The following is a 12226-nucleotide window of genomic DNA, read 5'->3' on the forward strand; positions in this document are numbered from 1 at the left end:
AGACTATAGACTAGACTATAGACTAGACTATAGACTAGACTATAGACTAGACTATAGACTAGACTATAGACTAGACTATAGACAAGACTATAGACTAGACTATATACTGTTGACTAGACTTTAGATTTGATTCTAGATTTGACTGTAGACTTGATTTTAAATTCGACTCTAGACTACAATTTAGACTTGGTTCTAGACAAGGATCTAGACTAGACTCTGGGCTAGAATCTAGACTATACTATAGACTAGTTTCTCGACTAGACTTTATACTATACTCTAGACTAGACTTTAGACAAGACTCCAAACTAGACCCTATACTATAGTCTAGACTAAACTGTATACTAGACTATAGTATAGCTTCTAGACTAGACCCTGCAAGATTTACAACATTAATTTTAAAGAGATGATTGAAGCTAAAGCTTTTTTTCTCCACCTTGTTAGAAATCTAATTTTTCTCAAATATTTCTTCTATTTATTTCATTATTTAACATTTCATAGTAAATTAAGTTTTCTTCTTGATTTATAATTTGTAACCAATTTTCCAATGATCATTTTGTTTTCTATAGTTTATTCTAAATGTAATCAAAACTATTCAGTTAAGTTAACTCTATGCCACACAAAAATTGCAGATATTCGTTTTTTTTATCAATTTAAACAGAAAACATATTTTCCCATACAAATTCTTGTCGAGATATTGGCGGTATATTTTCTATAAATCAACAATATTGTACGTTGCTTATAATAAACTACAATGGAATGACGAAAACGTACATATAGTTGAATGAATGAAAGAATGAATGAATGCATCAATGAGTGAGTGAATGAGTGAGTAGTGACTGCACAGTATTCAATATGCAACACGCGCATTTTGCAATCAAAGTCAATCGTTGACGATGTTATAGCAATCTTTAAACTTGGAAGCATAACAAAAAGTTGAAAATGAAGATTCAAACGTCTTGTGGAAAGAAAAATATAAAATACACTGAAAAAAATGTTAACTTAAAATAACTTTTTCTATATTTTTAAAATATTTTCCAAAAAATAGGCAACATCTTTCTCAAATTGTGCCACTAAAGTTTCTTGAAACAATTTGTGCTTTTCACTTTTTAGATATTCTTTAATCTATACTTTTTTCTTTCAGTGTTTGATTCTATCATTTCTATATGACTGCCAGGCATTACATATTTATAGAATATGATTTCTTTACATTTTCTACATTACAGATTTCTCCTGTTCAATACTTGCTTTGCTTTTTTTCAAATTTTTAAGGGAACATTCAATATACAATTTCATTTTGTATGATTTTCAATATTATTAATATATATTTATTTTTTTCTTAATTTTGCTTACAACTTCTGTTACCATACATTGATTACCAGGAATATTGGTAGTAGTAGTTGTATGCATGTGAAATTTCCGAGTTTCTTTATATAGTTAGTTAGGTACGTGACAAGGAAATCAAAACATAATGTGAAAAAAAAACTTAACACAATATTTTTTTTAAAATTGTTTACATATGTTGAATAGTGAAATAAGAATTAAAGGACTCCGAGGAATAGTTGCTTTGTACTTTTTTGGCTTAAAAAAATATTTTATGTTTAAGTGCAAAAATTTTGTAAACTTAATCCTAAATTAAATTGGACATTAGATTAGACAGAAAACTCCATTTTGAATGACTAGACTATAGGCCATATACGCTCGACTATATTCTAAACATTATAATTTACAATAGACTAGATTAATAAACAAGACATGAGGACTATTCTAAACTAAGTTTTAGTCTAAAGACTAGACTATGCTTTAGATAAGACTCTAGACTAGACTCTATAGAATAGAATCTACACTATACTCTAGACAAGAACCTGTACTAGACTGTCTGCTACACTCTAGAACAGAATCTGAAGTAGACTTTAGACTAGACGCTAGAAAAGACTGTAGACTAGATTCTATACTAGATTAAACTCTAAACTAGACTCAAGACTAGACTCTAGACTTGACTCTTGACTAGACTCTAGACTAACATCTAGACTAGACTCTGGACTAGCCATTAGACTACACTCCAGACTCTATATTAAACTCTAAACTAGACTCTAGAATATACTCTATTTAAGATTCTAGAATATATTCTAAATTAGTCTCTAGAGTAGACTCTTGACTAGACTCTAAACTAGACCCTAGACTGGACTCTTGACTAGACTTTATACTAGACTGTAGACTTGACTATAGACTATGCCATATACTAGACTCTAAACTACACTCTAGACTTAAGACAATACTCTAAACTAGACTCTTTAATAGATTTTAAACTAAACTCTAGACTAGTCTCTATACTAGACGCTAGACTAGACTAAACTCCATGCTAGACTTTGGACTAGACTATAGGCTAGACTCTAGACTAGACTCTGGGCTGGATCTAGACTATGAAATAGACTCTAGACTAGAATATGAAATAAACTCTAGACTTAACTATGAAATAGACTCTAGATTGGACTTGAACCAATACTCTAAACTAGAGTCTTTATAGACTTTAGGCTAGACTTTATACTATACTCTAGACTAGATTCTATACTAGACTCTAGACCAGACTGTAGATTAGACTCTATACTAGACTGTAGACTAGACAAGATTCTAGACCAGATTCTATATTAAACTCTAGACTATAGACTAGACTATAGACTAGACTATAGACTAGACTATAGACTAGACTATATACTAGACCCTAGACTAGTACACCCTAGACTAGACTCTAGTCTAAAGTATAGTATAACTTTAGACTAGACTCTATACTAGGCTTTAGACTAGACTCTAGTCTAGACTGTATACTAGACTATAGACTAAGCTCTAGACTAGACTCTTCACATGATTCTAGACTAGACTCTAGACTAGACTTTATACTAGACTCTAAACTATACTCAATACTAGACTCTAAACTAGACTCTAAACTAGACTCTAAACTAGACTTTATACTCAACTCTAATCTAGACTCTAAACTGGACTCTAGACTAGACTCTAAACTAAACTCTAGACAATACTCTAAACTAGACTCTTTAATAAACTTTAGACTTAAATCTACACTTGACTCTATGCTTGACTCCAGACTAAACTATACTCTAAATTCTAAGCTCAACTTTATACTAGACTCTCGACATGACTCTAGACTAGACTCCAAGTTAGACTCTACACTAGTCTTTAGACTCTAGAGTAGAATCTAGACTAGACTCTAGAGTAGAATCTAGACTAGACTCTAGAGTAGACTCTAGACCTGGTTCTGGACTAGGCACTAGTCTACACTCTAGAATAGACTTGAATCTAGGTTTACTTCATATTATTGTTTACATCCCAAACTTTATTGTCTCAATACTCTCCCCGAAAAAAAAAAAAAAAACTTTTTTTTAGTTATCCCAAGTACTTTCTAGTTTCCTAAGCATTTTACAAGAAAATAAGAGTATGTTAACACTTATAATATAATTCCCAAGTACACATCTTCATTCAACTACTTCATTTTTTTCATCTTCTTATTCTTATACAGAGGAGCAGTGTTAGAAAAGCGATTATTACATTGTCATTTGCACTTGAATTGCACAGCTAAGAAATAGAGGGAGTTTGAAAGCTTTCATATATATATATTTTTTTTTTGGTGAATAAAATGAAACATTCAAGCACTAAAAGAAATAAATTGAAATTGCAACTAAATGTACATTATGGAGAAAAAAACTTGCAATTTAAATACAATGACTACTTGTAAAGACAAAAAGTTGTCAATGTAAAGAGGAGACAGACAGAACATATTTAGAAGTGTAAAAAAGAAAAGAAATAAAATAACTCTCAGCTTTTTATATAGAAAATGATTTTCTTTTTATTACTACACTGGCTGCTGACTATTATATATATATATTTTTTATGCTATTTATATGACAAACACACAAAATCCCCAGTAAGAGTCATATGAATGAATTTGAAACTTTTAGTATTCCAGCTGTGAATATGTGTATGAGAGTGGTTTTTTTAAGAAGTTGTTAAAGCTGTTGAATTGAAATGATTAAAATACGTAAATAATCTAAGAAAAGTCTATAGATGTTAACAGGTGACACTTTAAAAGCAGGGTGTTGTAAAAAAGGCTTCAAAAATTTGAATTCAATCACTATTTTAAATATTTTCTTTTTTTCTTATGTTCAAAACTTTTGCAATATTAATTTTTACTTTAGAACCACAATTTTCTAGTGCCTACTGTTTATTGTTGTATTTATCGTCATCATTTTAATAATCATAATATCTTTTGTTCGTTAGACTATTTGTAAGTCTTTCTATGCGTATATCTGAGCAACTCTCCGTAAACATTTTTCCCTATGTCGGTCCGTCCATCCATCCGTCCGTCCATCCATCCGTCCGTCCGTCATGTTAACAGGTGGTACTTTAAAAGCAGGGTGTTTTAAAAAAGGTTAAAAATTTCTTAATTCAATCACTATTTTATACATATTATGTTTTTCTTATGTTCAAAACTTTTACAATCTTAATTTTTACTTTAGAACCACAATTTTCTAGTGCATACTGTTTATCGTTGTATTTATCGTCATCATTTTAATAATCATAATATCTTTTGTTCGTTAGACTAAATGTAAGTCTATCTATGCGTATATCTAAGCAACTCTCCGTAAACATTTGTCCCTATGTCGGTCCGTCCATCCGTCCGCCCGTCCGTCCGTCCATCCGTCTGTCATGTTAACAGGTGGTACTTTAAAAGCAGGGTGTTTTAAAAAAGGTTAAAAATTTCTTAATTCAATCACTATTTTATATATATTATGTTTTTCTTATGTTAAAAACTTTTGCAATATTAATTTTTACTTTAGAACCACAATTCTCTAGTGCCTACTGTTTATCGTTGTATTTATCGTCATCATTTTAATAATCATAATATCTTTTGTTCGTTAGACTATATGTAAGTCTATCTATGCGTATATCTGAGCAACTCTCCGTAAACATTTATCCCTATGTCGGTCCGTTCGTCCGTCCATCCGTCCGTCTGTCCGTCCGTCAGTATTCACCAATCCATGTTTGTTATTTCTTTCTATCTATCTTAGTACACACTTTGTTAGTTGGCGTTTTGTAAAGTTTCTTCTTGTCTAAAATGCTGAGCCAGCCATTCGTTTTTACTTTAGTAAATATATTCAAAAATAAGCAGCAAAAAAAAATATCATATTTTTTTCATTATATTTATAATAGGTATTCAGACAGTCAGTCAGTCAGTACACATAGTGATTTTCATACTTTCAAGTTGTTAGGATTATAAAAAGCCAAACAGCGAGAGACAGAGATAGAGAGGTAGTAAGTAATCTCAAAGACTTGGCTAGAAATGGCGTTGACAGTTGATAACTTCTTTGTAGGAAGTCTTATTGTATTTACGTCTATTTTATTTTATTTATATTATTTTTATCTTTAGCTGTCTCACAGTCTATAAGATTGTCTAAAAAGTAATCTTGAAATTAACAAAAAAAAAAAAAATTATAAAGATTTTTTTAAAAGTGCTTTGCTTTTATTTTTTAAACATTATGAAATTAAAGGAAATAAAAATATTAAGAAAAGATTTTAAAACGATTTAATGTAAAAAAATAATAATAAATAGAGATATAGGCTGTAGTAAGTAGAAGTAGAAAAACAGTTATTTAAGATGGAATATAGGAAATTATTTATATGAGGTACTAATTAAGTTGAAACAGTCTCTAGCGTAAGTTATAGCATTGAGTCTAATCTAATGTCTAGTCCACAGTCTAGTTTAGAGTCAGGTTTAGAGTCAAGTCAAGTGTGTAGTCTAGAGTCTAATCTAGTCCAGAGTCTAGTAGAGAATCAAGTCTAGGGTCTAGTCTAGAGTCCGGTCTTAAGTATAGACCATAATCTAGTCTAGAATCGAGTCAAGAGTCCAGCCTAGAGTCTAGTCTAAAGTCATGTCTAAAGTCTAGTCTAGAGTCTAGTCTAGAGTCTAGTCTAGAGTCTAGTCTAGAGTCTAGTCTAGAGTCTAGTCTAGAGTCTAGTCTAGAGTCTAGTCTAGAGTCTAGTCTAGAGTCTAGTCTAGAGTCTAGTCTAGAGTCTAGTCTAGAGTCTGGTCTAGAGACTAGTCTAGAGTCTAGTCTAGAGTCAAGTCTAGAGTGTAGTCTAGAGTGTAGTCTAGAGTCTAGTCTAGAGTCTAGTCTAGAGTCTAGTCTAGAGTCTAGTCTAGAGTCTAGACTAGAGTATAGTCTAGAGTCTAGTCTAGAGTCCAGTCTAGAGTCTAGTCTAGAGTCTAGTCTAGAGTCTAGTCTAGAGTCTAGTCTAGAGTCTAGTCTAGAGTCTAGTCTAGAGTCTAGTCTAGAGTCTAGTCTAGAGTCTAGTCTAGAGTCTAGTCTAGAGTCTAGTCTAGAGTCTAGTCTAGAGTCTAGTCTAGAGTCTAGTCTAGAGCCTAGTCTAGAGTCTAGTCTAGAGCCTAGTCTAGAATCTAGTCTAGTCTAGAGGCTAGTCTATAGTATAGTCTGGAGTATAGTTTGAAGTCTACAATAGAGTCTAGTTTGGAGTCTTGTCCAGTATCTAGTCTAGATTCTAGTCTAAGGTCTAGTCTAGAGTCTATTTTAGAGTCAAATTTAGAGTCTAGTCTACAGTCCGGTCAGAAGTCTAGACCAGAGTCTAGTCTAGAGTCAAGTATAGAGTCTAGTTTAAAGTCTAGTCTAAAGTCTAATCAAGAGTCAAGTCTAGAGTCTAATCTCGACTCTAGTCCAGAGTCTAGTCTAGAGGATAGTATAGAGTCTAGTGTTTTATCTAGAGTCAAGTCTAGAATCCGTTCTAGAATCTTGTTTAGTGCCTAGTTTAGAGTGCGGTCTAAAATGTAGACCAGAGTCTAGTCTTGAGTCAAATCTAGAGTAAAGTCGAGAGTCTAGTTTAGAGTCTAGTATAGAGTCTAGCCTAGAGTCTAGTTTAGAGTTCAGACTATAGTCTAGTCTAGAGTCTAGTCAAAAGTCCATTCTAGATTCCAGTCTAAAGTCTAGTCTATATCAATTCTAGGATCTAGTCTAGAGTCTCGCGAAATTTTAGTATATAGTACAGTTTAGAGTCTATTCTAGACTCTAGTGTAGAGTCTAGTATAGAATCTAGTATATAGTATAAAGCTTACTCTAGTCATGTGCCTCGATCTTTGTAGTGTTATAGACCTCAGTCAGTTATTTCGTTCTTTCTAGTGCTTTGATCGAGGATTATTTTAGTGTATTTTTTTTTGATCAGTCATTAGTCTAGTTTTTTGATCATTGCAGAATTACGATCAGCCTAGTGTCTTTATTAGAGACTTCTTCTATGGTTTGTCTAGACACTATTCCAAAAACTAGTATTTTGAGCACTGTAGTATTACGATCAGCTTAGTATCTAGAGACTTCTTTAATGATTTGACTAGACACTCTTCCAGCTCCTAATCTAGAGTTTTGAATGTTGCAAAATTACGATCAGCCTAGTGTCTTTATTAGAGACTTCTTTAATGTTTTGATTAGACACTATTCTAAAGCCCTGATCAGAAATAAGGCTAGTGCATCGATCAAACTCTCTCGATTTGAATCAGCTACAAGTCTCTGTGGGTGAGAAACTGAATAGGCACTATTGACCAAGAATTATTGCTATCTCACTAGTTTTTTATTTATCATAACTGACCTTGCTTAACAAGGAGAAGTTGAAAACTAATTTTCATTCCGTACTGACATACTTTTGCTAACTGTTATACACAAACATTTTTAAACAATTTTATCGTTTTATATTGTCATTATTTTGTCCTTCTTTTTTTTTTTTTTCTTTTTCCAATTCATAACAATTTCGTTTATTTAGTTTTATGTATCAGTTTCCTTCTGTTGATGGCTCTAAACTTTCCATAAAGGAAATTGATATTGTGTTATAAAACTTTTCGGTTAAAAGGAAGTAAAATTGAAAAGGAATTTTTTAACTGAAATGAATTTTCGTTGCAAAAGTTTTGCATTATTATTGTTGTTATTGAGCATTTCAATGGTAGAAAACTTAATTAAGTTTTTTTTTTTGTTTTTCGTTAAGAATTTCACATTAAAAATAGCAAAAAAATGAAAAAAACGAAAAACTTACCTTTTTTAGGAAGCAGTCATTATTATGCGGAGTTGGTGGTCAAATATACGAAAAAGAAAAAAAAAACCTAAAAAAAAAGAAAAATTTAAAATTAGTTGAAAAGTAAATAAAAGAAATGAAATTAAGAAAAAGTAATAAATTAAAAGAAGAATATTTTAATTTATAAAAAAAGTCAAAAATTTTTTCTCCCTTAAATCAACATAAAAAACGATTAATTTCTTAAAAGCTGACCTTGACTTAAGCCACGTTTTTGTATTGTTTTTGTTATGAGCAGCAGCTAACAACAACATAACAAAAACTTTGTTTTTAATGTTATCAATTTGTTGTTGTTGTTGGTTTGTTTGTTTTTTGTTGCTTCTGGCCAACAAGTTAATGACGCACAGTCATTGACTTTGTATCAAGTTCAAACGTCGTTTGCTGTTGGTTAGTTGATGGCTTGTTGTGTTGTGTTTTGTTTTGCTGTTTAGCAGCAGATTTGTTGCTGGTAGTTTGCTTGTCAATGAATGAATGAATGAATATATTTTTACGAAAATTTTTGAAAACTTTTAAAGCAACCAATCACATTACTAACTAGTACAATCTTAGAGAAGAGAGTTATTTTGATTTTTATATTTAAACTAATCAAATTGTTTATTTTGTTAATAATCTCTATAAAAATGTTATTATTTATAAACAATAACAGTAAATTGGTAAATAATTAAAAACTGTTGTATGTATGCGTGTGTTAAACTGTTTATTTTTATCGATTTTTTTTAATAATATAAAATTTTTTTGTAAATTTGTTTAGTCATATCATATGAGGAATTTATTGGAAAGAAAGTAATTCATTCGATCAAGAAAAAGAGGAAGCAATTTTTTCTTGAATAAATAATTTTTATTACCAATAAGTTCAGTAACAGTTGAAATATTGAAATTTTGTTTTAAAACAAGTTCTATTTAAAACATTCGGAAATAATAAAATCTTAAATAACTGTTAAATGTATGCAGCTTGAGAGCAATAAAAACTTATTGGTCTAATCTTCAAAAACTATTGGGTATAGTTTTAAATTAACACTAATCAAAAACAAACATGGATTTTTAATCAGACTCAGTTAAACTATAAAGAACCCAACAATTTCTTATCAAATTCATCATCTCATTCCAATAATAGATAAACTTTAACGAACAATTTATAAATAACTTATATAAATTGTTCTCATAGCAAAAGGACTTAAGAACACATCTGATCGTAAGTTCAGTTCTACATCAGTTCTAGTTCAATTCAAGTTCTGTTCTAGTTCTGTTCTAGTTCTGTTCTAGTTCTGTTCTGTTCTAGTTCTGTTCTAGTTCTGTTCTAGTTCTGTTCTAGTTCAGTTCTAGTTCTGTTCTAGTTCTGTTCTAGTTCTGTTCTAGTTCTGTTCTAGTTCTGTTCTAGTTCTGTTCTAGTTCAGTTCTAATTCTGTTCTAATTCTATTCTAATTCAATCCTAGTTCAGTTCTAGTTTAGTTGTAGTTCAGTTCTAGTTCAGATCCGTTCAGTTCTATTTCAGCTCTAGTTCAGTTCTAGTTTACTTCTATTTCACTTTTAGTTCATTTCTAGTTCAGATTTAAGTTAGCTTCATTTTCGTTGAACAAAATCATGACATAATTCCTCAAGCACTGAACTCGTCATTTGGAACAGAAATGTTCTTTACGATAAATGATCTATTTAAATTATAGCTGCTAAAACGCACGTTTAAATAATCAAGAAAATAATCACACTATTAAAACCTTTAAATGAGAATTTTATTTTCAAAAGAAAGTGTTTTAGATAAGACTTGCAATGATAATATAACGACAAAAAACAAAAATAATTAGCAAATAATAAATTGTTTAAGCAAATAGCAATTATTTAGCTTTTAAAAATATTTAAAACGTAAATGTGAATGGTGGTGATAAAATGAAAGTAAATATATATTTAAAAGCGTTGCAATTAAAAAAAAGCAGGTGATTAAAATTGAAAGTTATCAATATAATTTTGGTTATTTTATTAAAGGCAGTGAAGTTAATTAGATAATTTCATTTAGAAGCTATTTACTGTTTTTATTTAGTGCTTTGCTAATGCTGCAGTTAACCTAAGTAATGTAGCATTGAGTAGATAATGCATTGTACTTTCAATCTTACTGTAGCTTATGACTAAGTGATAATGAAGATATTAATCAATTATATTAATTATATAAAGTTATTAAAAAAATATATATTTTCTTAATCAATTATAGAAAATTTCTTTTTGTACATTATATCACCGCTTAATTAAGATTTTCATCACTACAATAAATAGTTTCATCATATTTGGATATTTGTGGTTTCAAATTTCATTAGAAACTAAATACCTATCACAGACTAAAGTTTAAAATTTCTCCACAAATTTTTCAATTATTTTATAGCATCTAAACTTGAAATGATTTCATCTTTTCATCATAGACAAATTAAAATATTTTGTTGTATATGATCTCTATGTGTAATAATAGCAATAATAATAACACAATATAATACTCAATTAAAATAATATTAATAATTTCCTGGTCATTTAATATAATATACATACATATGTACATACATACCCAGTAAAAACTTTCATTACCATGTAAAAAGTTAAAATGCTAAAATTTACTTACACAATATCATTTTAAGTCATTATTTTAACTCGGCGATGTCATTGAATACAAGTACTTACCACAAATGATTACAAGTGATTAGAAAAACGTATACAGCATCTGTATCTTCACTAACAAAATGACTAATCATTTAGAAAGTATTTATAAGACACATTATTAGTAAGACCTTATTAGACTACTTCTATGTAATCCAGACCATATGTAGTAGTAATTGAAAAGTATGTTGTTAGGTAAGTAATTACAACTAATAGCCATTACCCAGTTTTTGCTGGGTATGTATGTCTACATTATGAACGTAATACTACTTTTACTCAACAATAATTCGTAGAGAAATTAAAATGCTAAAGTAATATTTATAATGAAATATTCTATAACATATAGACATACAGTAAATTATCATAAAGCTGGCCATTTCCGTAAGAAAACTAAATCGGAAATTATCTCACATATGTACATATCTTCCTTAAATATCAGTTAAGTATTAAACATGTTGTATTGTTGTTAATCTCAAACATAAACTAGTTATTAAAGAGCCACCTGTGATCATTAATGAAATTGATCTTTATAACATTTCTGTGTGTTTGAAGAATATTGACTGACTTATCCGTCAGTCTTTGTAATCACTCAACAACTATGCTGCCATTTCTTTGTGTTATTAGTCTTTGTAAAGAGTTTAACAAATGTTAATGACCTCTACTATAGATACATCTTTTTTCTTTCTTTCACCCTACTCTACTTCATTTTAAACCGGCTCTCTTTTAGTCTTCTTTTCATACCATACATTCATACCAACAACAGCATACATCTATCTATCTATCCATCTCCCAACTACAACTTAAATCATTATGTTTTATGATTAATACTAAATTATTATTTGCCATTTGTTGGCTTTAGTTGCTTTTAATAACATACAACAAACATTACAAAAAAATACAAAAAAAAGCACACACACGCAACACTTAAAATGTGGCCAAAGTTTGAATTTCAAAGGAAACTTGTTCAGACATATGAGTTCTCTAGCACTAATACATTAAACTACAATTAGTTTTTTTTTTCGAAAGTAGTTTGTATGAGTTCAAAAGGAAATTCTAATACATTTTAATTATAATAATATTAACAAGCTTTAATTATTGTTTAAAGTTGATCAATATCAATTTGTAACGAATTAAATGAATGATTTACATAATCAACTTAAGTATTGCAGTAAAACATCTCAAACAAGTTTGATCAAACCGGAGATATAACTATTTTACTCTAGATCAATTAAAAGTTTATAATTGAATAAGCAGATCAAATGGTTGCTATAAACTTTTATTTCTAGTAAGAAGCAGGTGATCAATGAGCTGAATTGAATTAGTATTGAATTAGAGCTGATCTAGAACTGATCAGAACAGAACTAGAACAGAACTAGAACAGAACTAGAACAGAACTAGAACAGAGCTAGAACAGAACTAGAACAGAACTAGAACAGAACTAGAACAGAACTAGAACAGA

At 29.9% G+C, this 12226-nt stretch overlaps 1 protein-coding gene across 1 annotated transcript in view; it reads right to left on the minus strand.

Moving 5' to 3' along the window:
- The window catches only part of LOC111688421, a 53297-nt gene that overhangs the window by 22850 nt on the left and 18221 nt on the right, over positions 1–12226 (minus strand). Inside the window, exon 2 of the mRNA XM_046945408.1 lies at positions 8098–8164. The gene's annotated coding sequence lies outside the window, so the exon portion shown is untranslated. The remainder of the gene's footprint in view (positions 1–8097; positions 8165–12226) is intronic.

This window comes from Lucilia cuprina, chromosome 3 (genome assembly GCF_022045245.1).
Source record: "Lucilia cuprina isolate Lc7/37 chromosome 3, ASM2204524v1, whole genome shotgun sequence".
Lineage (NCBI taxonomy): Eukaryota > Metazoa > Arthropoda > Insecta > Diptera > Calliphoridae > Lucilia > Lucilia cuprina.